The following is a 27,142-nucleotide window of genomic DNA, read 5'->3' as shown; positions in this document are numbered from 1 at the left end:
TGCTTGTCTGTAAAGGATTTTAGTTCTCCTTCACTTATGAAGCTTAGTTTGGCTGGATATGAAATTCTGGGTTGAAAATTCTTTCCTTTAATTCCTTTAATGCTGAATATTGGCCCCCACTCTCTTCTGGCTTGTAGGGTTTCTGCTGAGAGATCTACTGTTAGTCTGATGGGCTTCCCTTTGTAGGTAACCAGACCTTTCTCTCTGGCTGCCCTTAACATTTTTTCCTTCATTTCAACTTTGGTGAGTCTGACAATTATGTGTCTTGAAGTTGCTCTTCTCAAGGAGTATCTTTGTGGCATTCTCTGTATTTCCTGAATTTGAATGTTGGTCTGCCTTGCTAGGTTGGGATAATAACCTGCAGAGTGTTTTCCAACTTGGTTCTATTCTCCCTGTCACTTTCAGGTACACCAATCAGACATAGATTTGGTCTTTTCACATAGTCCCATATTTCTTGGAGGCTTTGTTTGTTTTTTTTTTAACTCTTTTTTCTCTAAACTTCTCTTCTTGCTTCATTTCATTCATTTAATCTTCAATCACTGATACCCTTTCTTCCACTTGATTGAATCGTCTACTGAAGCTTGTGCATGGGTCACGTAGTTCTCGTGCCATGGTTTTCAGCTCCATCAGGTCATTTAAGGTCTTCTCTATGCTGTTTGTTCTAGTTAGCCATTCATCTAATATTTTTTCAAGGATTTTAGCTTCTTTGCAATGGGTTGGAACATCCTCCTTTAGCTCAGAGAAGTTTGTTATTACCGATAGTCTGAAGCCTTCTTCTCTGAACTCGTCAAAGTCATTCTCCATCCAGCTTTGTTCCATTGCTGGTGAGGAGCTGCGTGCCTTTGGAGGAGAAGAGGCGCTCTTATTTTTAGAATTTTCAGCTTTTCTGCTCTGGTTTCTCCCCATCTTTGTGGTTTTATCTACCTTTGGTCTTTGATGATGGTGATGTACAGATGGGGTTTTGGTGTGGATGTCCTTTCTGTTTGTTAGTTTTCCTTCTAACAGTCAGGACCCTCAGCTGCAGGTCTGTTGGAGTTTGTGGAGGTCCACTCCAGACCCTGTTTGCCTGGGTATCACCAGCGGAGGCTGCAGAACAGCAAATATTGCAGAACGGCAAATGTTGCTGCCTGATCCTTCCTCTGGAAGCTTCATCTCAGAGGGGCACCGGCTGTATAAGTTGTCAGTCGGCCCCTACTGGGAGGTGCCTCCCAGTTAGGCTACTCAGGGATCAGGGACCCACTGAGAAGGCAGTCTGTTCATTCTCAGATCTCAAACTCCATGCTGGGAGAACCACTACTCTCTTCAAAGCTGTCAGACAGGGACATTTAAGTCTGCAGCTCTTTTTCTCTTCTCTTCTCTTTTCTTCTCCTTCTCCTTCTCCTTCTCCTTCTCCTTCTCCTTCTCCCTCTCCCTCTCCCTCTCCCTCTCCGTATCCCTCTCCCTCTCCCTCTCTCTATCCCTCTCCCCATCCCTCTCCCCCTCCCCCTAGCCTCCCCTCCCTCCCTCCCTCCCTTCCTTCCTTCCTCCCTTCCTCTCTTTTTCTGTCTTTCTTCCTTTCTTTCTGTTTTTCTTTCAATAGGATCTTGCTGTCACCCAGAGTTGAGTACAGTGGTGCCACTTGGCTCACTGCAACCTCCACCTCCCAGGCTCAAGTGATCCTCCCTCCTTAGCCTCTCAAGTAGCTGAGACCAAAGACACACACTGCCATGCCTAGCTAATATTTTACAATATTTTTTGTACAGATGGGGTTTCACTGTGTTGCCCAGGTTAGTCTTGAACTCCTGAGCTCAAGAGATTTACCTGCCTCAGCTTCCCAAAAAAGAGTCTTGTTTTTACTTATGTGCTTTGTCCCTCCCCCAGGACAGTAGCTGTAATCCCATCTTTGCCATCTAGCTTGCCCCCAGTGGCTGGTGGGGCACAAGTTTTATTTCTTGATAAGGCTGTCATATTATGGCTAATGCTTATAAAAGCTTCATGTTGGGGTAGAGTGGAAATTGACACTTTCAGCCATGAAGTCCTCAAATTTTGGGACTAGCTAGCATGTATTGCAGGCTTTGGTGAGACCCAGGGAGTCTCCTGGAAGGATTGTATTTCCTTCCTTCTATACATTTCCTTCTTTTCCTGCTTGTAGCAGGGCAGGCCAGGATAAGGGCAAGGCAGGTGAGGTGCCTGGGCTGCACCATTTAAGCAGGCGTCACTCTCAGGGTTGTGCAAATGCGAGACAAGCACCTGAGGGTGAGAGTCTCTTTACACGTGTCTTGGGGACCTCTCATGTCTTGCCCTGGTTCCGGACCTGCAGTCTGTCTAGCAGTCATCTGAGTTGACTTCTCATTTTCATGTCAAGAAGGAGCTGCAGATGCCAATGCTCTTGACTCTTTCCTCTGATTTCCCCAGTATCACAGTTTCCTTTGGCAAGTAGTATTTCCAGTGTGCAGTATGTGACCGTTTCCTCACGTTTTTGCCAACATGCAAGAAACCAGATTTCCAGCCAGCAACTTTAGTGTCCACATGCCCAGAGCTCCATCTCCTCTCCTCAGCCATTTTTCCAGGTTGGTTCTGTTACTTATGACTCCCTGTTTCCATGTGAGGATCCTGCATCAGTTAGGAATTTCATACAGCTTGAAGTGACAGAAGCCCCCACCCAGTGGCTTCAACAGTTTGAGGATTTATTCTTCTCTTGCAACGAGGAAGGAGTTCTGCAGGTAGACAGCCCAGGCTGGCATGGCCAGTCCCTGAGACCCTGGGTCCTTTGATCTTTCCACTCCGCCCATCCCTAGCACAGTTTGCCGCCTTCTGTTTACAATATGGCTGCCCCACCTGTGACATTACATCTGTGTTTCAGGCAGAGTGAAAAGGTGCTTAGGAGATGAGTCTGCTTCTCTAGTAAGCAGCTTTCTCAGAAGCTCAACCAGTAGCTCACACTTACATCCCATTGGACACTGTTGTGTCCCCTGGAAACTCTGTCTGCAAGAGGAGCTGAAATCTAGTTGTTTTTGTTTTATTTTTATTTATTTAATTTCAGCTAAGTACAAGGGGTTGGATAAAAGCCCTGGCTATGATGGAGGGAATATCTATTGGGTGGTTAACTGGTCATCCTTGTCACAGCTCTTCTTGGCTTCTTTTGCAAACCGGTCACACCATGTGGGAAGGAAAATGGCCATCGAGGTGGCTTTTGGTGGCCTCCAACTTTTATCCTTTGCCTTATTGTCCCCACCATAGGAAGGAACATTTTTCTTTTGGTTCCTGTCTGTCAGTCTCAGGGGAGACTATGACTGGCTCAGCTTGTGTGGCACATCTGTCCCCGTAATTATACAGGGACACGAGCCATGCTTGTCATCTCCAACTTATGATGTGGAGGGGGAAGGATGGCTTCCCCAGGGTGGGACAGTAATGGAGAAAAACAACTTGCACTGTTGGTCCATGACATTTCTGTCCTAGATTTTGCAAGACGTGATCAATATGTATTGGCAAAGACAAAATGAGAGGCTACTTCTGGTGGAGAAAAAATGATAGTCAAGGCAGGAATATGAAAATTGTGTATACTGTCCTGGTACCAGTTAGGAGCCTAGCTTGGCTGTAGAAGAGGGCTAATAAAGAATGTAACAGGCAAGGCAACAAGGAGTCGGTAGTTGAAAAGCATTTATGTTCTTTCTAGTGAGGTTGTTTTGTTTAGAATTTTCTGCCTAAAGAGGAAATGTATTACGCTGACAAACTACGCACCTCCAGCCATCTCTGCTACTTATTTTTGATATTACAGTCATTAGCATTAAGTTTAGTTTTGACAGAAAACCCCAAATAATATTTCTTTAAAATATACCTGATTTTTTTTTTTTTCTTTCATGTGAAAGCACAGATAGATAGTCCAGGACTGGCTTGGTGCCTCATAGTTTCAGGGGATTGTGCAGCTTCTATCTTGCTACTTCCTGTGTGGCTTCAACCTCATGGCTTATAGAAACATGACACTCTAGGCAGCAGGATGAAAGCAGAGACAAAGCATAAGGGACATCTACATGTTGTCCCTTAAGGAAAGTCTCCAGAAACTGCCCAATGATACTCCCACTCATGGGTCTCTGGCCAGGGCCACATCTAGCTGCAAAGGAAGCCAAGAGATGTATTCTGGGAAGCTCGACTCAAAACACTATCATGTGGGCCAGGCATGGTGGCTCATGTCTGTAATCCCAGCACTTTGGGAGGCTGAGGTGGGTGGATCACCTGAGGTCAGGAGTTCGAGACCAGCCTGGCCAACATGGTGAAACCCCATCTCTATTAAAAGTACAAAAAAAAAAAAAAAAAAAAAGAGCCAGGCGTGGTGGCAGGTGCCTGTAATCTCAGCTACTCAGGAGTCTGAGGCAGGAGAATCGCTAACCTGGGAGGCGGAGGTTGCAGTCAGCCGAGACCACACTGTTGCACTCTAGCCTGGGCAACAAGAGTGAAACTCTGTCTCAGAAAACAAAAACAAAAATGAAAACAAAACCCCACTATTATGTGGATGCAGAAGAGAAGGGTTATTAGAGGGCGTCAGCAGGCTTTGCCCAGGCTCTGGGCTCTGCCCAGGCTCAGTCCTCTTCTCAGCCTTCACAGCCAGAGATCATGGGGATTGCCAGGTCATGGATCTCAGTGGACCTGACTGACATTAATCTGTATTTGCAGCAGCCCAAGGGTATTTCTTGCAAGGGGTGGATTATACAGCTGAAAGCAGCTGCTTTAACAGGATTACAAAGAGTAGCTCTTTTCCACGAAACAATTTAGAATATACACAGTGAAGGAAGTTTCACTAACTTTAAGAAAGCTGAGGTAAGAAAGAGTAGACAGTTTGTAAATGGAAGTTACCTAACTGACTTCTGCAAGGGGGACTTTGTAGCATCAACAGGTCAGAATTTCTTAGAGGCATTATTAGTTTTTAGGTCTCAAGTCTCTGTCATTTTTCCCTTATAGTATTTGTACAGCACAGCCTGCCTTCTGTGACCTATAGAAGCACATTGCATTTAACCTGAGGCTTATTTGATATTACATTTTTTTCTTTTCTTCAAATACCCACAGTCTGAATTGTGTCTAGAAAGTTCAGGAGAGTTGCCAGGGCTGTACTTAATCCATTGCTCTTGTTAGCAATGTAAATTCTGTGCACAATAAGTTTATTCTCCTTGAGAAGATAAATTCAGTTTGACTCCAGTGGCTAAACTTTGCTGGACAAGTTTATTCCCGGGTGACACCTACCTGGCCAAGCACTAGCATTTGGATGGGCCTTTGGGCAGGTAAGTTTCTGTGTACCTAGAAACCCTCCCTGCTGGAATCTTGTCCTTTGAGTTATAAACTCTCCAGTTATAAACTCTACTGGCATCTTTATAGGATTTACTTTTTATATGGATTCCATTGTCTCCAAAATGCCCTTTGTTAGTAACTAGTTGGGCCATCTACACGCTTTTTGGGGGTATGACATAGAAATGGAAATGGAAAATTTGTAAGGAATTATCATAATGTTAAAATACAGATATGTTGTCATTAAACCATTAAAAACAAAATTTTAAAAACCTTAAGTGTTGGAAATACTAGGATTCCAATGCTCCTTCCACTTCCTGAAGGACTCATTTCTCTAAGATACTTGCTGAACAATCCTCCTACCTTTTCCCTGCAGCATTACTAAATAATTCAGATTGTTTGCAAGGCATTCTCTTCTACTGAGATGCAATCAAATTTGAGGAGTGTATTTCATTCTCGCCGAATGCATTATATCTTACTTTCCATAAAGAGAATCCAGGTATGTGCTATTGCCTTATGCCTTGAATAATACGAAGCGAAGCGATCGCTCTTATATTTGGGGAGTGTTTTAGAGTCTTCACATGCTTTATGTAGTATCAATGGCTCCAAATATAATAATGTACAATTAAGAATCACATAAGCAGTCATTTTTATAATGAGGAAAAGTGAGATTAGGAGAGCTGTGTTCACTTTTCCAAGGCTACATAGAACGAGGGAGCACCAGGACTGACAGTTCCTTCCTGCTCCGGATCTTGTAGGCTGTCTCCTCCAGCACACCGCATGCTAGAGGAAGCCAGCGATGGGGCAGGAGTGGGGCGAGCATGGCAGCTCACCCCAAGATGGGCAGAGAGCCTACTTCTCACTGCTCTTGCACGGCTGTAAAGGACATAATCTAGCCTCTGGACGTGGACTATAAACTAACCTCTTCTTGATGACTTAGGGTAAATAGTACATATACTGATTATTAATTAAATAACATTCTTCACCTGTTACCACACTTTAGTTCTTAGACTGCTTTCATATTCAGCATGGAGATCTGGAAAGGCAACTTGACTATCTTCATTTTATGATTCAAGAAGCAGAGGTTGAGGGAGGCTAAATGGCTTATAGCTACACTACGAACACTAAAACAGCAAAAATTAGTATTGGAACTAGAACGTCTGATACGTGTTCTCGGCTTTGTCCTCACAGTCATATCCTCAGGGTCTGTGGAGTGGTGTGTGGCTGTGGGCCCTTAGTTAGAAGGCCACAGGGAATAAGCGATCGCTCTTATATTTGGGGAGTGTTTTGTGGTATTTTAGGTTGTGCCGGCTCTTCATCATTTTCTCTTTTCTCTCCTATCCCTTCCTTCCAGGCTATGAGCTATATTTATGCCAGCAAGTAGTGTTTCTGTCTGTTTCAGCTTTTTCCTACTTTAATTTGTTTGTTTTCATCTGTTAGGATCTTAGAAATGAGAGAACCAACATGATTTGGAATTTTGTGTGAGATTAGAGAGGACAGACTCTGAGCTGAATGGTAGCCTGTCAATGGAATACGTACTCTCTCTGACCTCTTTGGTGGTCTGCAAGAGGCCTTTCAGCTTTAGTTCCTGGTTGTGAGTTGTGTTTGAGGTACGAGGACCTTGCTGATGGTTGCATTTCAATTAAATGAGATGGCAGCCCTCACAGTGCCTGTGTGCATACAACATGTGTGTGTTAGCTGTGCATTTGCAAGTAACTTGTCATAGAACATTATTTGGGAATACAACACTTGTGAAATCTGAAGATGGCTTTAAACTTTGTATTTCACCTACAGTTATCCTGTAGTACTCTCAGTTAGGAGAAAAATATCTCTTCTGCTCTGAGGATTCCTCGATATTTTTAGTGACTCTTTGCATGCTTGCAAGGGCTGTGAGAACCCGCCCAGCAGGAAGGAAGGGACATGCGGCGAAGGAAGGAACGTGAAGGAAGTAAGAAGAAAACAAAGGCAAAGTTTCATACCTGGAAGTCTTCGTGCACCAGCGCCCACCTCCGGAAACCTCAGTTGCAAATATTCTTTTGTGACTTAATTTTGGTTCTAAGTTTCCTTTCCTCTGTATGTGTTTGCTACATTCCATTCCCTTTACAATAGAGTTTTTCTGTAAAGAAGTTGCCAACTATAACCTTCCACGAAGCGCCTCAATTTTAAGAATGTATAATTTTCCAGTCCTAGTGCTTAACTCATCCATCATTTATTTTCCCTCCTATTTTTACCTGTTTGGTTGCACTCAGAGTCCTTGTTGATGGATGAAACCTGATGGTTTTTAAGAAGCAGAAAATACCAGTTTGTCCTCACTGATTGATTTTTCTTGACGGATCATGAGTATAATTTATACCAGCTCAGTGGCACTAATCTTGTTTTGTTGTTATTCTTAAAACAGCTTTGACAATAAGCTGCCACTTTGACTTTGATTCTTAAGTCAGCATTAATGAAACACAATTCATTTGTGTTATCAGCTATAATAGTCAAAAACAGGTTTAAGGCTTTACCATGTTTGCTTTCAAGTTTCGGGTGGATTTCTTTTTCCTCCTATGCTTAAAAGGTTTAGTAAGTGAATGTAAGGTCAAGTGGGCGTAGCTGAGTTTCTCCCAGGCACACTGGCTTTCCTGTGGATGTTTTTGTCACAGCGGTCTAAGTGCATGTCTTTCTGGCCCGGGCAGGGAAATTTGCTGTGGGGATTTGGTTTAAATTCATGTTTAATCTGCTAATTTTATTTTTGTGGCCATAGTGCCTCACTGAGCATACTGATGCTGAGACTGGACAGAAAGACCTTTTTCTCTGATAAGCTCTTAGTCTTCATCCGACTCAGCCAAAATGAGTTCTGTTAGGGCTGCTATTTTTAGCTATGTGTAATAGCTATTGTGGTCTCACAATGCACTTGTTTATACATAGAATATGATTTTATACACAGAATTTTGTGTATTAAAATAAGGGGCAAAATGATTACAAATAATTTCAGGTGTGCCTTGATACAAATAGGATCTGTGTACTTGTGTCTTCCTGTGGACATCTGTCATTTGCAATCAGTGGTTTAAATTAAAATTTTTAGGTCTCAAGGAGAATCATGTGAGGGTTTCTCTGTTGCCTCTCTCGGGCAGAGCTTTTCAGCCTTGACACTGTTGACGTTTTAGACCAGACACTTTGTTGTGGGGGCTGTCCTGTGCATTGTAAGAGGTTTAGCAGCACCCCGGGCTCCACCTACTACATGCCAGTGGCCCCCCTCCCCCACTCTCAGTTGTGACAGTCAAAAATGTCTCCAGACCTTGCCAGATGTTCCCTGGGGATATAGGGCTGCCAGAGTTAACAAATGAAAACACAGCATGCCTGGTTAAATTTGAATTTCAGATAAACCGTACAAGTTGTTTTTATTATGGTAAAATACGCAGAATATAAGACTTATTATTTTAGCCATTTTTAAGTAGCTAAAATTTGTAAGTGGTCAGTGTCATTAAGGACATTCACATTGTTGTGCAAACATCATCACCTTTCGTCTCCAGAACTTCTTATCTTTGCTAGCTGAAATTCTGTCCCCATTAAACACTAAGCCCCCATCTTCCCCTCTCCCAGCCCCTGGCAACCACCATTCTTTCTGGCTCTATGCATTTGACTCCTCTGGGTATCTCCTGTAAGTAGAATCACACAGTATTTGCCCCTTTTGTATCTGTCTTATTTCACTTAGTGTAATGTCCTTAAGGTTTGTCTGTGTTGCAGCATGTGTCAGAACTTCCTTCCTTCTTAAGGCTGAATAACATTCCACTGTGTGAGCGAACCACATCTTCATCCGTTCATCTGTAGATGGACATTTGCGTTACTTCCTCCATTTGGCTATTGTGAACAATGCTGCTATGAACATTGGTGCAGAGGAATAATTTTTTAGTGTAAATACGTCCCACGTTATTTTAGTACATACTTTTGTACTAAAAAAATTATTCGGCTGGGCGCGGTGGCTCAAGCCTGTAATCCCAGCACTTTGGGAGGCCGAGACGGGCGGATCACGAGGTCAGCAGATCGAGACCATGCTGGCTAATACGGTGAAACCCCGTCTCTACTAAAAAATACAAAAAACTAGCCGGGCGAGGTGGCGGGCGCCTGTAGTCCCAGCTATTCGGGAGGCTGAGGCAGGAGAATGGCGTAAACCCGGAGGGCGGAGCTTGCAGTGAGCTGAGATCCGGCCACTGCACTCCAGCCTGGGCGACAGAGCAAGACTCCGTCTCAAAAAAAAAAAAAAAAAAAAAAATTATTCATTGTTTATCTGACATTCAAGTTAACTGGGCATCTTGTGTTTTATTTTATAGGGTAATGCTACCTGGTTGAGAACCACTGCCCTAGGACTGAACTGCTATTTTTTCTTTTTTTTTCTTTTTGAGATGGAATCTCATTCTGTCAGCCAGGCTGGAGTGCAGTGGCATGATCTCAGGTCACTGCGGCCTCCACCTCTCAGGTTCAAGCGATTCCCCTGCCTCAGCCTCCCAAGTAGCTGGGACTACAGGCACACGCCAGTATGCCTGGCTGTTTTTTGGTTTTTTTTTTTTGTAATTTGGTAGAGACAGGGTTTCACCATATTGGCCAGGATAGTCTTGATCTCTTGACCTCGTGATTCGCCCACCTTGGCCTCTCAAAGTGCTGGGATTACAGGCGTGAGCCACCGCGCCTGGCCACCCGGACTGCTTTCTTTGCTTGGGCACTGGCTCAGGGCTCCAGAGACCATGGTCATACCTTCCCGTGCAAGTTACATATGACTTTCAATACTTCCAGCACAGTGAAGAGCACACGGGAAAATGTGGGCACCATAACATGTACATACCCTAAATTTGTCAGTCAACTACAATTTGTTCTCAGTTTGGGAAGGGTGATAGAGATACCTTTCCTTTTGATCTGCCTCTTTCCCATTTTATTCCGGTAAATTCACGCTTATTACAGCACTTATAGAGCTAATCATATTGTGATTATAATTTTATGATACCATAATTTTATATTGTGAATATATTTATAATATATGAAATTATATCATGATTGGATTCTTCAAAAAGTCAACTTAAAGAAACAAGTTGGGATCCTCACTGGCTACTTGTGTCCTGTTTCAAATTACTTCTATTTGCCCTTTCTGCTCCTTTCCCCAGCTTTATTGAGGTACGCTTGACAAATAAAAATTATCTGTATTTACAGTATACAATATGGTGATTTGATGTATGCATACGTTGTGAAATGATTACCAGCTAACTAACATGTCTATCATCTCACTAGTTACCGGTTTTTTTTTTTTTTGGAGTGTGATGAGCACCCTTGAGAGCTACTCTTTGGGCAGTTTTCATGTATATGACACATTGTTATTACACAGAGTCACTATGCTGTGCAATAGGTCTCCAGAATTTATTCATCTTGCATAACTGAAACTTTTTACCCTTTGATCAACATCTCCCTTTTTGCTTTTTCTACCACTCAGAGAAAGCCAGTTAGTGGATAATTTCTACATGACTGAGGATAATAGAATGCGGCCACCTAAAACTGTCCCTGAGGCATGGGAATTTGGGTGAATCCTGACTCTGCCATGCACTTTGGGCAAGTCACGTACCTTCAGTCTCAGTTTCCTCGTCCGTGATAAAAGAATAGCATGAATGCCTCCTCAATGGAATCACCATGAGAGGTAAAGGAAAAAGTGCAGTTACAGCTCCTGCTGTGAAATATGTAGCATCTAACAGATAGGCACCGTGTCTTAGATGTTGAGCTGCAGAGCTCATGGCAGAAAGACAGCAATAGTTGCTAACCCGTATGAAGTGCTTACTATGTTCCAGGTACTAGTCTCCAGTTTTTACTTGTATTGTTGCATTAAATCCTCACACTGAGCCCATGAAGCTTGTCCTAATATTATTCGCTTTCACAGATGAAGAATGTGAGGCACAGACAAGGTACATTCATCCAAGGGGGTATGTCTGGCAAGTGGCAGAGCAGGGCTTGGCACTGGGACATCCTGATTCCGGTAGGAATAGTTGTCCTAGCCAGTTGGCTAGATGACTGCCTGTGGGGTGGTGCTTCTGGATGGAACACAGGGTGCACAGTGACACATTTGGGAATCATTGAGGCAGTTCAGTGCCCCCACCCAGCCCTCCAGGTCAGCCAGGATAACACTGGAGGGCTGGAGGAGAACAGGTCCTGGTGAGTGTACCCTCCCTCTGGGTTCCAGGTGAGATGCCCTTACTCCTTTTAAGCCCAGCCCCCCAGAAGGAAGGCGCTCTCTGGCACGTGCTCCTCAGAGCACCTTCTGTGTTTTCACCTCGCTTACAAAATTCAACCTCTAAACATCATTTGAGTGGCACTGAGAACTAAAGCCACAAACTCCCAACTTGAGAAAATGCAATATTTATACATTTAAAAAAGCCAAAATGGTTTTAACATACCTATACTGACTCAGAAAAGAAGTCCAGGCTGGGCGCGGTGGCTCTCGCCTGTAATCCCAGCACTTTGGGAGGCCAAGGCGGGTGGATCATGAGGTCAGGGCATTGAGCCCATCCTGGCTAACATGGTGAAAGTCCGTCTCTACTAAAAATACAAAAAAAAAAAAAAAAAAAAAAAAAAAAAGCCAGGTGGTGGCCGGTGCCTGTAGTCCCAGCTACTCTGGAGGCTGAGACAGGAGAATCGCTTGAACCAGGGAAGCACAGGTTTCAGTAAGCCAAGATCGCACCACTGCACTCCAGCCTGGGCAACAGAGCGAGACTCTGTCCCCCGCCCCTGCCAAAAAAAAATCTGTTTCCACTGAGCCCTCCTGGCAGGTAGTAAAATCTTGGACTTGAGCTCCCTGGGGCCCTGTCCCGTTGCCCTCCTGTGGACTCCCTTCCAGCTTACCTATTTACCAGGTGTTTGAAGCTGCTGACAGTTTAAATTTTGTTTCAAAAACTGGCCTTCTCTTTCTTTTTTTTTCCTGCAACATTTTGCCTTGGGGCCTAGAAAGGAATCCTTAGTCACTGATTGTTGTAGCGGATATTACTTCACCTGGTACGGGCTTCCTGGCTAAAGACCTCTCACAAACACTGGCACACTTTCAGACTCACCCTGTACAAGGCACGCTGATGCTGTTTCCTAGGGCTTATTCCCAAGAACCCATCTCTGCTAAGACTTGATTTTTGTTAAGATGTGTGTAATTCCATGTGCTCCATCATGCAGAGGAGATGCCGAAGGCGCTGTGGCTTTCAAGATCCTCCTATGGTGCCTTTGTATATGGCATCAGAATGGTGCCAACTGGAGTAGCCCGAGAACCAGAAACAAGAATTCTGCTTCTGAACAGCTTCATTTTTGGGCCAGAGAATTGTTTCCACCAGAGGAGGCGTGATGGGAGCTTAGGGGCTATGTGCTCGGTTTCTGAAATTGTACAACCGAGCATTCATTTGCATTCATTTGACGAGTCCTGCTGTGTTCCTTTACTTGTTCTCTTCTGTATTATGGGCTTAAGGGTCGCTTATTTCAACATCTCTGTATTTTCCCTGAAAGCTCAATAGTGATTGAATCATGGAATTTAAAGAGCTTGTCATATAAATACATTTAAAGTGAAAAAGATGAACCTTTTCCCCAGTGAGTACAGGCAACCATCAATCAAAGCAATGTATCCTGGAAAAGAAAGGCACGAGGTAAAGCCTGCCTCCTTTGTGGGTCCCATCTGTTCTTGGGAGGACAGTCCACATGTATTGCTCCTAGACCCTTTGTGGCCGAGCACGAACAGCTGTACATACAAAGGAGGCTGTGTGTTTGTTCATTATGTTGGAATCGGAAGTGGAAGGGGCTTTCTTGTGAAAGAAGGCACATATGAGTGCCATAGTTACGGGACAAAAATATTTCTCCTGGAAAATCTATTGAAGGCTTTGTGCAATGTTCAGCAGAGTGTGTGGGGGGGTGGGTGTGAATATATCTGTGTAGGTGAAATGAGGATAATGTGGTCATGTGAATAATTCAAGGCAAGAAAAGATCGGGTGATATTGAGAATCCTGATTCTCCTTTAGAGACAGGCAGGAGTTCTCTGGCTATTCTGAAGAGTGAAGTTACTGCCCATGATGTTGCAATAAGGACATTTGCAAGTTTTTTTGTTTTGTTTTGTTTTGTTTTTGTTTTTGTTTTTGTTTCTGAGATGGAGCCTCACTCTGTCACCCAGGCTGGAGTGCAATGGCATGATCTCAGCTAACTGCAAGCTCCGCCTCCCAGGTTCATGCCATTCTCCTGCCTCAGCCTCCCAAGTAGTTGGGACTGCAGGCGACTGCCACCAAGCCTGGCTAATTTTTTTGTATTTTTAATAGAAACGGGGGTTCACTGTGTTAGCCAGGATGGTCTTGATCTCCTGACCTCGTGATCCGCCTGCCTCAGCCTCCCAAAGTGCTTGGATTACAGGTGTGAGCCACCGCACCTGGCTTTTTTTTTTTTTTTAATGATTATTTTGTTCCAGTTATTGACCTAGCACCAGTCACTCCAGCATTTGTCTTCTGGATAAAGTGAGGGCGAAATTGCATTGGATGTAGCAAGGTGATTCTACACTTAGAGGTTCGTGTTTATGCTGCTGTTGAGGGACTAAAGAATTCATCTGGAAACTTTTGCCTGCTCCCCTGTCTTCTCCTTGCTAAATCAGAATGGCATACAATTAAGAATATGGGCCCCAACCCAAACGCAGGACTTCAAGCCTTGCTGACTGCTTGCATGATCTTAGAAAGTCACATCCCACTCCGACCTTAGTTTCTTCATCTGAAAAATGGTGACGATGATGATAAAACTACCAACTGCGAGGTGATGCTGTGCACCCAGGAAGGTCTTTAGAGCCACTAGAGTTGACTGAGGCTGGAACGACTTCTGTCATAGAATTGAGAGTTCCTTTGTACTGGAGAGACTCAAGTGCAGCTGAATGGCTGCTACCAGGGATATTACCCAGATGTTCACAGGTCATGGAAGTGTGGGACAAGATGACCTCAGAACTTCCCTCCAGCAGTGACAGCACATGTAATATGCCTCCTATTAAGCCTGTAATGGGGTAAATTGTATCCCTTCCAATGATAAGTCCAAATTCTAACCACCGATAGCTGTGAATGTGACCATTGTTGGATTATAAGATCTTTGCAGATTAAGGATCTTGAGATAAGATCATCCTCAATTTAGGATGGGCCCTAAATCCAATAACTAGTATTTTATTTTATTTTTTGAGACAGAGTCACTCTGTCACCCAGGCTGGAGTGCAGTGGTGTGATCTCGGCTCACTGCAAGCTTTGCCTCCCGGGTTCACACCATTCTCCTGCCTCAGCCTCCAGAGTAGCTGGGACTACAGGTACCCACCACCACGCCCGGCTAATTTTTTTGTATTTGTAGTAGAGATGGGGTTTCACCGTGTTAGCCAGGATGGTTTCGATCTCCTGATCTTGTGATCTGCCTGTCTCGGTCTCCCAAAGTGCTGGGATTACAGGTGTGAGCCACCGCGCCCGGCCAATGACTGGTATGAGAAAGGAGGGGGAGATCTGAGACACAGACACACAGAGGGGAATGCCATATCCATATGAAGATGGAGGCAGAGACGGTAGTGAGGAATCTCAAGCCAAGGCATGCTAAGGGTTGCTGGCATCCCCCAGAAGCTGGGAGAGAGGCACGGAAAAGATTCTGCCTCGGAGCCTCCAGAAGGAACCCACTGGACTAACACCTTGACTTTGGATTTCTGGCTGCTGGGACAATGACAGAGTAAGTTTCTGTAGTTTTAAGCCACCTAGTTTTTGATAGTTTGTCATAGCAGCATTAGGCAACTAATTCCATATCTCACCTATGATAAGCCCTCAGTGCTAGCAATTGACTGCCGCTGCGGTGACTACCAGCACAGAACTATGCGTTCCTGAAGAGAATTAGTTATTCCACTTCTATGAATATTTTCAACCCAAGATTGTTGCTTTCAGTTAACTTACTGAAAATTAACTTACTGAAAATGTAAAAGCTTTTCCACGCACCCCAGTCTTAGGAGAACAGAAAGCTTATTATGGAATAAGCAAATTAATACCTTTGGGATCAGTAGAATGTCTACAGTTCAAACCCCTATCAAAAGTGGGTTTACATAAAAAAAAACTAGTGTGTTACCCATGTGTTATATTTTGTATAATATACAAAATTTTGGAAAGGAAGGCTCACAATGCCAGATCAAGTATTGCAGCATCAGTTACGGCAGGAACAGAGGCTCTTCCCAGAAGCGTGTCTTCACTGTGCATATTCCTTCACCAGAACAATTCGCTGTACTTAAGGCACAGGACATTGGGATCTAGAGATGTAGCTGTTGTGACTCATCATTTCTATAAACTTGGTGATTGGTCCCAGGCTGTCATATCTGTACCTGATCCAGTACAGGGACGAATTGACATTTTCAGTGGGTACTCTGAGTCCAAATATTAACAGATCAGGCTGAAAGGGAGGATGAGGCGGTAACAGTACTTTTACAAGCAATAGAAGACAAGCTCAGGGAACAAAAGAGAAGGGAAGCTCCTTGAATTTAAAGGCAAGGGCAGAGATTTATTCCTCCACTAAATCTAAGGACTAAAAGCTTAGGTGGAGAGAGGGCTTAAATGTGAATTCTCTTCTCATGCTCCCTTTATGACCTCCTTTAAGGAAGGCCAGATTTGAGGAATGAGATTTTCCCAAGGGGAGGAAGCATTGTCTTCATCACTTCGTGTATTTTTTCTCAGAAGGCTATTGGCTTCCTGGAATTTTTTACTTAGAATTCCAGATAGTCCAACGATGCTTTCTAGGTACCATGGCTTTCACTGTGGTGAAAGTTTTGGCTGCAGTGCTTTTCTGTAACCCACTCACAGAGCCTTTGGGGATGGGGATAGTATAGGGATTGTCCTTCCAACTAGTTGCTCTCCAACTAGAAAAGAGAATCCCCTTTTCTTTGAGTCACAGAGGATGGATAGGCTCAGCATTCCCATTCCCTGTTTAGGCTTCCACCCCTGTGGCCGTGCCATTTCCATGTATAGCCATGTTTTGGCTTACAAGCCTAACACCAATCCTGACCCAAAGCATGAGGCACTCTCACACATTTCTAGGTTAAGTACACTGAAAAGCGGGATCATCAGCTTATTTTTTGTTATTTATAGATTTCTGCATAGCCTGATGCTTCAGCTTCCCAAGACCTCATTTCTTCCCAGAGTAGCTGAAGAAGCTGGAACTTTATTATGTTCTGGTATCAAATTCTGCCTTGGTAATATGTACAATGCTTCAAGAACTGGGGACTCTGTATCACTCTTCTGGGTCATGTACTTCTCTCTTTGTGGAAGCCATCCTTCCCTGAAACCCCTCCCCCACCTGCCTACCTTGCCAATATTCCCTGCTCCTGGGTTGCCCTTCATTGTGTTCTATTCATGGGTAACCATCCTTTGCCAGGAACCATGCCAAGTACTTGGAATATGAAGGAAGTCATTGATGGAGAGGACACACAAGTAAGTAGAGGGCTGTGATAAAATGTGATGAGAGCTAGGCACATGGATTTTTATGCAACAAAGGAGATAGGCAAGGAGCCCATGAACTGGTTTCCAAATGCTGGACCCCCTTGATCAGGACCTTTTCGGAGCAGGCTCAAGTGTCTCCCAACACCTACACCTGGCTGGACCCCTTGCCGTCGTCTCATCACAAGGTGAAGGTATATCTCCAGGGGGCTGCCCCGCCAGGTCACTTTGTCTTTTGCAATTCCAGGGTGGGATATGCATTGTCTACTTCTACCTAGGAACTCCCTTCAGCAGCTCTCCTGTGGACCTGTATCCAAGCCACCCTACAAAGTGAGCATGCACTCTGGCTTAGGAAACTTTTCTTGAGAGATGTATTCTATAGTCTCCCTAATATCCCATTCTGGTGTTTATTCCATTAATTTAGAGCAAGCACCCATTCAGTGAAGGGCCCTGAAAGGCATAGAAAAGGACAAAACATAATATTGATCTCTGCTGTCAGCTATTAAAACTGGAGAGGCAAGGCACATAGAAAGATAGGGATGATATGATATTTAAACAATTGTTCTACAGTGTTTCTCAAGATAGTGTTCTTGTCCTGTTGGGGGCCTTTTCAGTAAGCAGCGTCAGTGGAAGGGCAGTGAGAGCAGGAGATGATTTTTGGTTATTTTCTGCATAGGCATCCTCAGTATGGAAGGCTGGGCCCGCCTGCATTTGAAATGTGCAAGCTTGATTCTTCTCTCTTTTCTTCTTTATGAGTCTGGCTAGCAGTCTATCTATTTTGTTAATCTTTTCAAAAAACCAGCTCCTGGATTCATTGATTTTTTTGAAGTTTTTTTCGTGTCTCTTATCTCCTTCAGTTCTGCTCTGATCTTATTTACAGCTTGTCTTCTGCTAGCTCTTGAATTTGTTTGCTCTTGCTTCTCTAATTCTTTTTATTTTGATGTTAGGGTGTCAATCTGAGATCTTTCCCACCTTGTCCTGTGGGCATTTAGTGTTACTAATTTCCCTCTAAACACTGCTTCAGCTGTGTCCCAGGGATTCTGCAATGTTGTGTCTTTGTTCTCATTGGTTTCAAAGAACTTATTTATTCCTGCCTTAATTTTGTTATTTACCCAGTAGTCATTCAGAAGCAGGTTGTTCAGTTTCCATGTAGTGGTGCGGTTTTGAGTGAGTTTCTTAAACCTGAAATCTAATTTGATTGCACTGTCATCTGAGAGACTGTTTGTTATGATTTCTGTTCTTTTGCATTTGCTGAGGAGTGTTTTACTTCCGATGATGTGGTCAGTTTTAGAATAAGTCCAATGTGGTGCTGAGAAGAATGTATATTCTGTTGATTTGGGGTGGAGAGTTCTGTAGATGTCTATTAGGTCTGCTTGATCCAGAGCTGGGTTCAAGTCCTGAATATCCTTGTTAATTTTCTGTCTCGTTGATCTGTCTAATATTGACAGTGGGGTGTTAAAGTCTCCCACTATTATTGTATGGGAGTCTAAGTCTCTTTGTAGGTCTCTAAGAACTTGATTTATGAATCTAGGTGCTCCTGTATTGGGTGCAGATATATTTAGGATAGTTAGCTCTTCATGGAGCCAACCTCGAGTAACATTATTGTTCTTTTCATCCTTCCTCTCCTACTTGCCTCCCCCATTCCTGACAAAATATGGAAATCCTGTCCCCGAGTAGTCTCGATCACAATACACAATCTCACAGCCAAAAGAATGTATTTTTAACCCTGAGACTCCAAAAACGGCTTAAATCATTCATGCTGTCGTCTATTAGTCTGCCGCTGTGTTGTTATTTTTCCCAGGCTTAATGAGCCCTCATGGCACTGCCTTGGAGCACGCCCGCAGCTTCAAGCAAAGACAAGCCTGCTCTTAAAATATGCAAGTCATCAGCCTTTCTTGGAAAATGCTCTGGGGAAGGTGCTCTGGACAAGCAAACATGATTTTTGCAGACTGTTCCGTAGTTAATTTGGGTCATGAAGCCCACTGTGGCTCAAGGAGTTTAGAGGACCGAAAAGGGGCTTTTGAAGGATTAACCACCAGATAGGAAGACAGAAAGAAATGAATGGTAATCCTGGTTTTCTTTTGAGACTGACAAGAAAAAGTTGTTTGAAAGCAGGACACTCCACCATTGTTGTTGTTGAAGGAGAGCTGTACTTCTGATGTCCCCCAGGCTTTGCAGTATTTAAGGGGTGAGGGATTGCAGGAGCTGCTCAAACCTGGCTGCTAATATGACACAAGGAGCCCGGGTGACACAAAGGCCATGGTGTTAGCTACAGGCAGTGTGGAATTGACCCTGTTAGCCCTGGACATCAAGCCTGGAGTGAGAGGTGGCCCGAAAACCCCTGGGACCTGATAAAAGATAGGGCTTTGGGATCAACCAGGCTCTCACGATCAGGCATCACTCACAAAGAAAAGTATTTATTTAATAGAGTTTCAGAAAATGTTCCCCTTATTATTTTTCTTTGGTGTTTGAATTGGAAGGAGCTTAGAGATCCTGTCCTTTAACCCTTTCGTTGTGCAGATGAGAGATGTGATGTCAGGGAAGTTAAGTGGGCTCAGGGACGCACAGGTAGTTCACAGGGGAGCCCAATGCAGCGGGAGGGTCGATGGGCTTCTGCCTCAGAGTTCTTTTCACCCTAACATTTCCTGTGTGTTTGTTTATGTGTGCCAGGGATCTCTCTAAGTGCTTTGCACACATTAAACGTATTTAATCTTTACCCTAACTGTGAGAGGTGGCTGCCATCATTTTTATTTAATTCTACTTTGCATTTAATGATGTTGGCACAGTGATGTTAAGTCTGTTGCCCACAGTCTCCTGCCTGGAAGTGACAGTCAGGATTCAAGCCAGGCAGTGGGAGCCTCTGGAGCAGCCCTACGAACCTCTACCCCACATGGCTCACACAGCCTCTAAAAAGGGTTTCATGACTGATCTGAGATCCTAACCATTATTTATGATATCATATTCCTGAGCAGGGGCAGCTGGGGAAGCATTTCAACGTACTCAAGGACAAGGCACCTATCAACAGAGATGGGTGCAAACTCAATGCTGTTGCTAGCTCGCTGCCGCTGTTTGGCTAAAGGAAAACAATACATGTAGAGCTGATGTCTTGGAGGCTAGATGTACAAGATTGCAAGCCAGATGCAAGTCTAGTTTCTAGGTTTCATCTGTGAGCAGAGGTGTGGGTGGAGGCCCAGAAGCCAGGCTACCATTCAGGATTGACTCTTAGCTCCTTACATGCCACTTAAGCAGCCATTCATGACCCTTTCTACAGTTCAACTGATACATTCAAGGCTGGGCATGTCGCTTCTCTTCTAGTCATTCTGCTTTTGGTCCACTTCTATATGTTTGTTACCAAACTAGAACGTTGTCTTCGAGACCCACTCTGGCCAAGTCCTGGGGTCATGTTTAGTCCTGGAAGGTCCCCCAGGAGATGGAGGTAGTTCTTAGTTGACCAGAGGGGAGCAGGACCACCTGTGCTTTAAGGTCGTCCTGATTTCCTGGTGGTCCTTCATACGAAAGAAGCTACACCAGGCTTGACTTCTCTGGGTCAGTGGTGTTCGGAGCCCTTGACTTACCCTGGACCGGGGCTTGACAGGAATTGCTGTAACCTTAGGTAGATGTATGGGTGAGTCTGCACAGCAACTTACTGTTCTGGTGCATTTGTGTTGGCATGCCTATGTACCGGGAGATGCCCTAGGGACTTACTCATGACATAGTGACCTAGAGAGGGTTTGAGTATAAAACTTTAACTTGACTCACTGGTTCCTGGCAGGGTCAATCAATATTTGTGGACTCACTGAGTGAATGAGTGAGTGATTGAACCAGTCTGGTAAGAAGTGTTTCTAGAGCACAGAATATGTGTGCTGTTCTGACACATGATGACCCTACCATCCTTTGAGGACCTACTCTATAGCTCAGTTTTGACACTGCTTGTGATTTGTTTTTCTTTGAGACAGAGTCTCACTCCGTCACCCAGGCTGGAGTATAGTGGCACAGTCATAACTCACTGCAGACTTAAACTCTTCAACTCAAGTGGTCCTCCTGCCTCAGCTTCCTGAATACTTGGGACCAGAGGTGTGTGCTACCATGCCAGCTAATTAAAAAAAAAAATTGTGTTATAGACAAAGTCTCACTATGTTGCCCAGGGTGGTCTCGAACTCCTGACCTCAAGCAGTCCTCCCATCTTGGCCTCTGAAAGTGCTAGTTTTACAACTGTGAGCCACCAACCCCTGGTCCCACCTGTGATTTTTTTCACCAGCTCATGGCTGTGGGGACCGACCATTTGTACACGTGGTTTTTTGCTCAACACTGACACCTGGTGGCATTATCCTAAATTGCAAGTACAGTCTCTAGCATTAACTCAGTGTCAGGACTTTGGTGTGACAGACCGTAAGAATAGAGCCTCTGGAGTTATGCAGAGAGAAGTAGCCCTACCGGGGAAGATGTAATCTTGCAAAATAACCTACCTAATGACAATGAGTCTGAGTCTCTTGTCTTCTCTTAGGGCTGCATAATCAGCACCATCTGATTTAGTTTTAAGAGGAAAGGTGCTGGTGGAAAATGCCATTATTTAAAAATACCTGGAGACTACTGATCTAGTTTAAGACCAATATTTGTCCCACATTTGATATTAGAACCAATAGAATGATAGAAGTAATAGCTATGGTAATATTAATAGCTCCTATTTATTGAGGACCTGTGAACACACTGCTAGGCCCTGTATATTTATTATTTCTAATCCTCATGATAACCTAACACATAGGAATTATTATTTCCATTTTACAAATTAGGAAATGGAGCTTTGGTTTAGTAACATGCCTGAGTTCATGGTAGGGGCTGGGTTTGAATCTCAATTTGCTTGACCTCAAAGGCTATGCTCTTTCACTCTGCTTCAAGGATACTGTGTTACTCCAGGGTTACCATTCACATTCTAGTCAGTGTACATGGCATTTCTGGGGTTGTGTGACTTGCAGCCATCCTCTTTCCATCATGCCCACTGCCTCTCCAGGAGCCAATCAGTTATGTCTCTTCTAAGTTCAATGGGTGACCGAGGCTGTGAAGAAATTTAACATGAACAGTGTATCCTGTAGTAGATGCATTGACTATTTAGCTAGTGTTGGCATCCTAAAATTCAAAATTTTTAATCTGGCAGCCTGTGAAAAAAGTCATATTTTGCCTCTAATTCTCAACCTTGGAGAACACCAATTAGTTGTGAAGTTGCTTTCTAAATGAAGCCCAATTTATACTCCTATTAAAAACATCCAATGTAATCATATGTGAAATGGAGCTTAATGGCTCTGTACCACCCCAGCATCACCATAGTGATGGTGTTGAGGGTAAAAATGATGACAATGACTATAGCAGCGATGATAATAGTTAACCATTGTCAAGTACCTGTTATTTCCTTGACTCCTTGTAGACATTCTGTGAAGGAAGTAATAGTATTGTCCCAATTTTCAGAGGAGGAAATGAGGTGTAGAGATGCTAATTATCTTACCCAAGCTCAGTTGACTGTGCTGGTAAGTTGTGAAGTTAACCTAGGTTAGCCTGAGTTCACAGGCTATGCTAGATTAACTTCACCTAGCCTTGCTTTTAACCACTTACACTAAACAGCCTTTCAATTGTAAGAGGAGCTTTGGGTTTTTGCTTTGAAAGTAGAAACAAATATCTAGTGATAATAATATGCCTAATAATTATCCTGCACAAAATAAATAATCCAGCCACTTATCACCACCTCTAAGGCACCTTCTCATCCTGTCGTTTTAAGGTTTTGTTCTTTTGGGTCTGTCCCCAGCCAGGTTTTCTTTTCCCTCCACATGCCTGGTGTGGTTGTGAGTAAAGCATCCGCCATTTTGATTATGGCACACTTGCTACCTCTCCTTAAAACATGTGTTCTCATCCCTAGTATTGTGACATTCTATCGTCTCTCTGATTTTTATAAGGACATTCGTGAATTTCCAGAAAAAAAATTTTCCAACCTCATTTTAACCTGGCATCTTTTAAAATTAAATATGTATCTCTAAACATATTGGTGGGGAAGAGTTGGTGTCATGAGTTAAGTAGGGATATAATTACAATCCGAAAGTATGGGGCAAAATGGAGCAGCTCCCTTGTTGGTCAGAGTTCTGTCATTGGCCCAGCCTCCTGTCCTCCACAAATCTGAGTGAGAGTGGGACACCAAGAGCCTCCCTTGAGACCCGCACTACTTGGAAACATGACTTGCTATTTCTACTACAGGCTTCCTCGTCCAGGTTCCAACAAAATTATTGTTGTCAACATGGGACTTGAATAGGAGGCTGACGCCAAGAAGCCAATATTCACTCACCTTTTCAACCTTCGACAAGGCTGAAATTTCTCCCATGATATCACTGGAAGGAAGGGCAGAGGGAGTCAACAACAAAGAAAGTGGGAAGAGGGAGAGAGAATCCAGGCAGGAAAAGGAGGGCGACTGTGTAGCAATAACTGTGAGGGCTTCCTGGTAGCGTTGGACACACCCTTTGCTTCAGGGTTGCCATCTCTGTCTGCATCTCCTTCCTCTCCTTCTGACCCAGCGTCCAATTCTACTTTGGTTTGTTAAATATACTCCTTTACAATGTGTGGAATAAACTCCTTTACAATGTGTGGAAGTCTCAGCTACTCAGCATTGTATTTTATGGGAATAGTTACTGTTCAGCCTCAGAGTGTATCCAGGGTGTGTAGGCCATGCTGTGGAGACTGTTAATGTCCTTGTAGGCCAAGAACAGCTGCTCTTAAAGTATCTGTGCTATGGTTTAGTGGACACCACATAGCACACACAAGTGAAGAAACAAATAAATCATTTTTAAGTAACACAAATCACAGTAGAAATATGAAACTTATGAAAGCAAAATCCTTTTAGTGTTAATGTTTCTTAAATAGGAACCCTTCATAGTTGTAAGATATGTAACGTACATATTGTTAGCTAGTTGGGTGAAGAACAGCTAAATCAATGATTGTTAGGTTTCTTATGTGAATGATTTGTTTAATAAAATTATTGAAAATGCATACTTCTGTATTTTGATCAGGTAGACATATTGTTCCATTTCATAATTACACCCCGACTTCCACTTCTGAAGAGATAACCCAAAGGTTACTGGTGGTGAAGGAGCGCATCCCAGTCCTCCCCTCATCTGAGGGGCAGAGCTTAATTCTGGGTTGTGCATCCTCCATTGGAGTTGATTCAGAGAGCAGTTTGGTGAAAAATGAAGAAAGGGTTTATCTCAGAGCCTCCTGCTCTTGTTTGAACAGGCTGCAGGGATTAACTTGTGGTTGGGACTGAGCCAGAGAGATAAATGGCACAGCCCTTGTGTGCTCACATTCAGAGGGAACTCTTGCCAAATGGGACAATGAAGGATTGTGTTAGAGAGATTTCTGAACATCTTAATACCCGCAGGATGATACAGTCTGCTCTCTGGACTTTCTGTGGAGCATTGAGCCAAGCCTCAGAGGATTGTGGCATGTCCTGAGTGTTTAATATGCAAGTGACATCCAACAGGGGAAAACAAGACATTGGGGAACACCATCGGGTGGGGTGGGTCCCCCGCATTTTTCAGCACGGATTTTTTTCCAACAATTTCATATATACAAAGGAAGTAAATTCACAAAAGGTTGGGTGGGGGACCGTGGTGAGGAAGGAGGAAAGCACTAAATTTTATTAAAGTGCTTCTCAAAGTTGAGAGACTAAATTTTCCAAAGCAGGGAAGATTACATCCAAAGTTGGGAATGTCGGAGGCGGAGCTTGCAGTGAGTGGAGATCGGGCCACTGCACTCCAACCTGGGCGACAGAGCGAGACTTGGTCTCAAAAAAATAAATAAATAAATAAAAAGAAAGTTGGGAATGTCTTACGAATTTTCATATTGTCCTCTACACATGATATAAAATTGTTTAGCAAGAGATGATTTCAGGAAACATAATCAGTGTAAACCCTTTGATGAGGAAAGTCACGCAAACACTTTTTAAACAATTTGTATCCTTATATAATACTGGTGTTAAGGCGGTGGGCTTCAAAAGCCAGTTCAGTGAGTAGAGAGACTTGTACCTTACACAGGGTTTGGCATCTAAAGCTAACACCCAAAGCATAAATTAAGCACATTACAATCGCCCTTGAAAATTCCTTAAGTTGCCCATCAAGTACACAAGGTTTTGTGTGTTTGGATCTTTTCAGTAATATAAATGTGGAAGTGCACAGTGGACAACTTTTAATAGAACACACATGCAAAATAGAATTTTTCAAAATTTTTATTGCATAAAACATTCACATAGAGTGCACCTGGTTGAACGTATGGAAGTTACATGTGCATGTGATATGACTGTATTTATGGATAGAACTTTTTACTGCGTCCTCCGCTCTAGCACCTAAGTGGTTCCTATATTCTTCCCAACGTAATTAAACTGCAGGAGGAAACTGGCCATCCTAGGTTTAGATGGCTGCTCCTTTGAAAGAGAGGATCGTGTGTCCACACTGGGGAGGGGCAACTGCAGGAAACGTCCTGAGCTTGTGAAAGGCTGACTCCAGGAACCACCCTGAGCTGACCTCCCAACATTCTGGTTCCCACTCCTCAGGCTCAGACCCTGGTTGGTTCATAGACCTTGGGGTCATCTATGCCTCTTTGGCCTTGATCTTGGATGTTCGGCCCAGCCACCTTCCTCTCCACTTTTTTCTCATAGATTCGCCGTTTTCATCCTGCCCATATTCTCCCAGCATCCAGCCAAGACCTAGCCCCAGTTCCTAGTTCTGCTGCCTCTGCTGTAGGCTGGTCAGTTATATAGCGTCGCCTCTCTGCAGGTGAGGTGGCATGTGACGGGGTAGGGTAGGTCTGATACCCGTGCACTCTCTCCACCCACACTGTGAAAAATAGTGAGACAACAGCATTGCATTCTTCATTTTGAAAGAGGTTTGAATGTTTTTATTTGTGGAAGGTAGATGTCATGAAGAATTGCATAATTAAACTAGTACAGAGGAAAAACTGGCAGAGAAGTGAGTTGCAGGGCTAGGTTTACATACAGGATGACAAACCTGTCTCTAAAGATCCCAGGAACTGTTGTCACATGGTGATAGCGTACAATGGTGGCTGAGGACACTGCCCTTTATGTTTCTGAATCTCAATACCTGTAATTAAGAAGGAGCCCGTAGGAGTTTTATCCATCTTATTTTCGGATATTTAAGCAGAATAAATATATTTTCACAATCCTTTGAAACTCTCTTCCTTTTTAAACCTGAATGAGATTCTAAGATAGCAATGAAGGCCTTTCTGATATTATCTGTACAATCAAAAACTGAGCTTGGACTTCCTGTAATTTCTTATTTTTGGTTGAAGGAGTCACCCTCCAACTGACATATTTATAACATGTCCCTGTGATAAGGAGAAACTACTTACTTATCTCTGAGTCTCATGACAGAAAGAGTATCAGAAAAAAGATACTACAATCCCTCAAACACACAGCAGTGTGAGACAGAAATTACACTCTAATCTGCAGTTGAACAGATTTTGTCTTCCATTAAACCTGTATCCCCATTTTATTATATAGTCGAGCCAGTTATATATGACTCACTGGGAAAGTGCATTTTATGATCTTGTTAGAAGAAATGGTTTCTCTGGGATCATTTTAAGCCAATAATTTTATACCTAGCTCCTCCTAAATATCTAGGACATTAACGTATTAGCCATTCCGGTGTCAAGCCTAATGCTTTTGAAATACTTAAAACAAATACCAGGAAACTGGGGGGATTGGAGAATAGATTTTTTCCGTAGGCATTTAGTGCTTTCAGACATCAGGGGGATCGATCTCAGAGGATTTAGTAGGAAAAGACTTGATTCTCTGCTTCCTCTGCACATGAAGCTTTCATTTTATGCAACAGGAGGGACACCACGCATGTGGGATAAAGCCAGGCTGATTATTTCAGAACCAGGCTCTATTTGACTGACAAAGTCCTGGCCCCAGGCCAAGGTGACAGCACCAGAACGTGGTCCCTTCTGTGCGGCTCTGCTAGCTGGGCCTGTGTGGAGACGGGTGGACCGGGAGATGTCCAGGCTGCAACTGACAGGGCACCTGGAGATTTCAGAGGGTGGGAGAGGCTTGGGGACTGACGGGGCACCCGGTTTTGATGGGGCGGGGAAGCACAGCAGCCTGATAGGAAACGACCTGAAAGAGGGATTCCTAAACACGCGTGTATGTGTGCGTGTGTGCATGAAAGCAGCCGTAGATCACAAATAATCTTTTTTTATTGCAAATCCCACTCAATTCTTCGAGCTTTCTTGGCAGCATCTGATCCAGTTGACGGCTTTAGAAACACTTCATTCTTCATTGGCTTCTATAGACATCTCCTCCTGTGGGTTCTTGGCTTCCCTGACCACTCCATCTCTGTTCTCTCTACTGGTCCTTCCTTCTCATCCTGTCGTTTTAAAGT

At 43.7% G+C, this 27,142-nt stretch overlaps 1 protein-coding gene across 6 annotated transcripts in view; it reads left to right on the top strand.

Moving 5' to 3' along the window:
• Window positions 1–27,142, top strand: part of DISC1 (DISC1 scaffold protein) — a 397,938-nt gene that overhangs the window by 273,816 nt on the left and 96,980 nt on the right. The window lies entirely within an intron of this gene.

Source organism: Trachypithecus francoisi, unplaced genomic scaffold, assembly GCF_009764315.1.
Source record: "Trachypithecus francoisi isolate TF-2019V2 unplaced genomic scaffold, Tfra_2.0 Lachesis_group5, whole genome shotgun sequence".
Classification (NCBI taxonomy): Eukaryota; Metazoa; Chordata; class Mammalia; order Primates; family Cercopithecidae; genus Trachypithecus; species Trachypithecus francoisi.
Note: the sequence above shows the minus strand (reverse complement) of the source record. Positions and strands in the feature narration are given on the sequence as shown.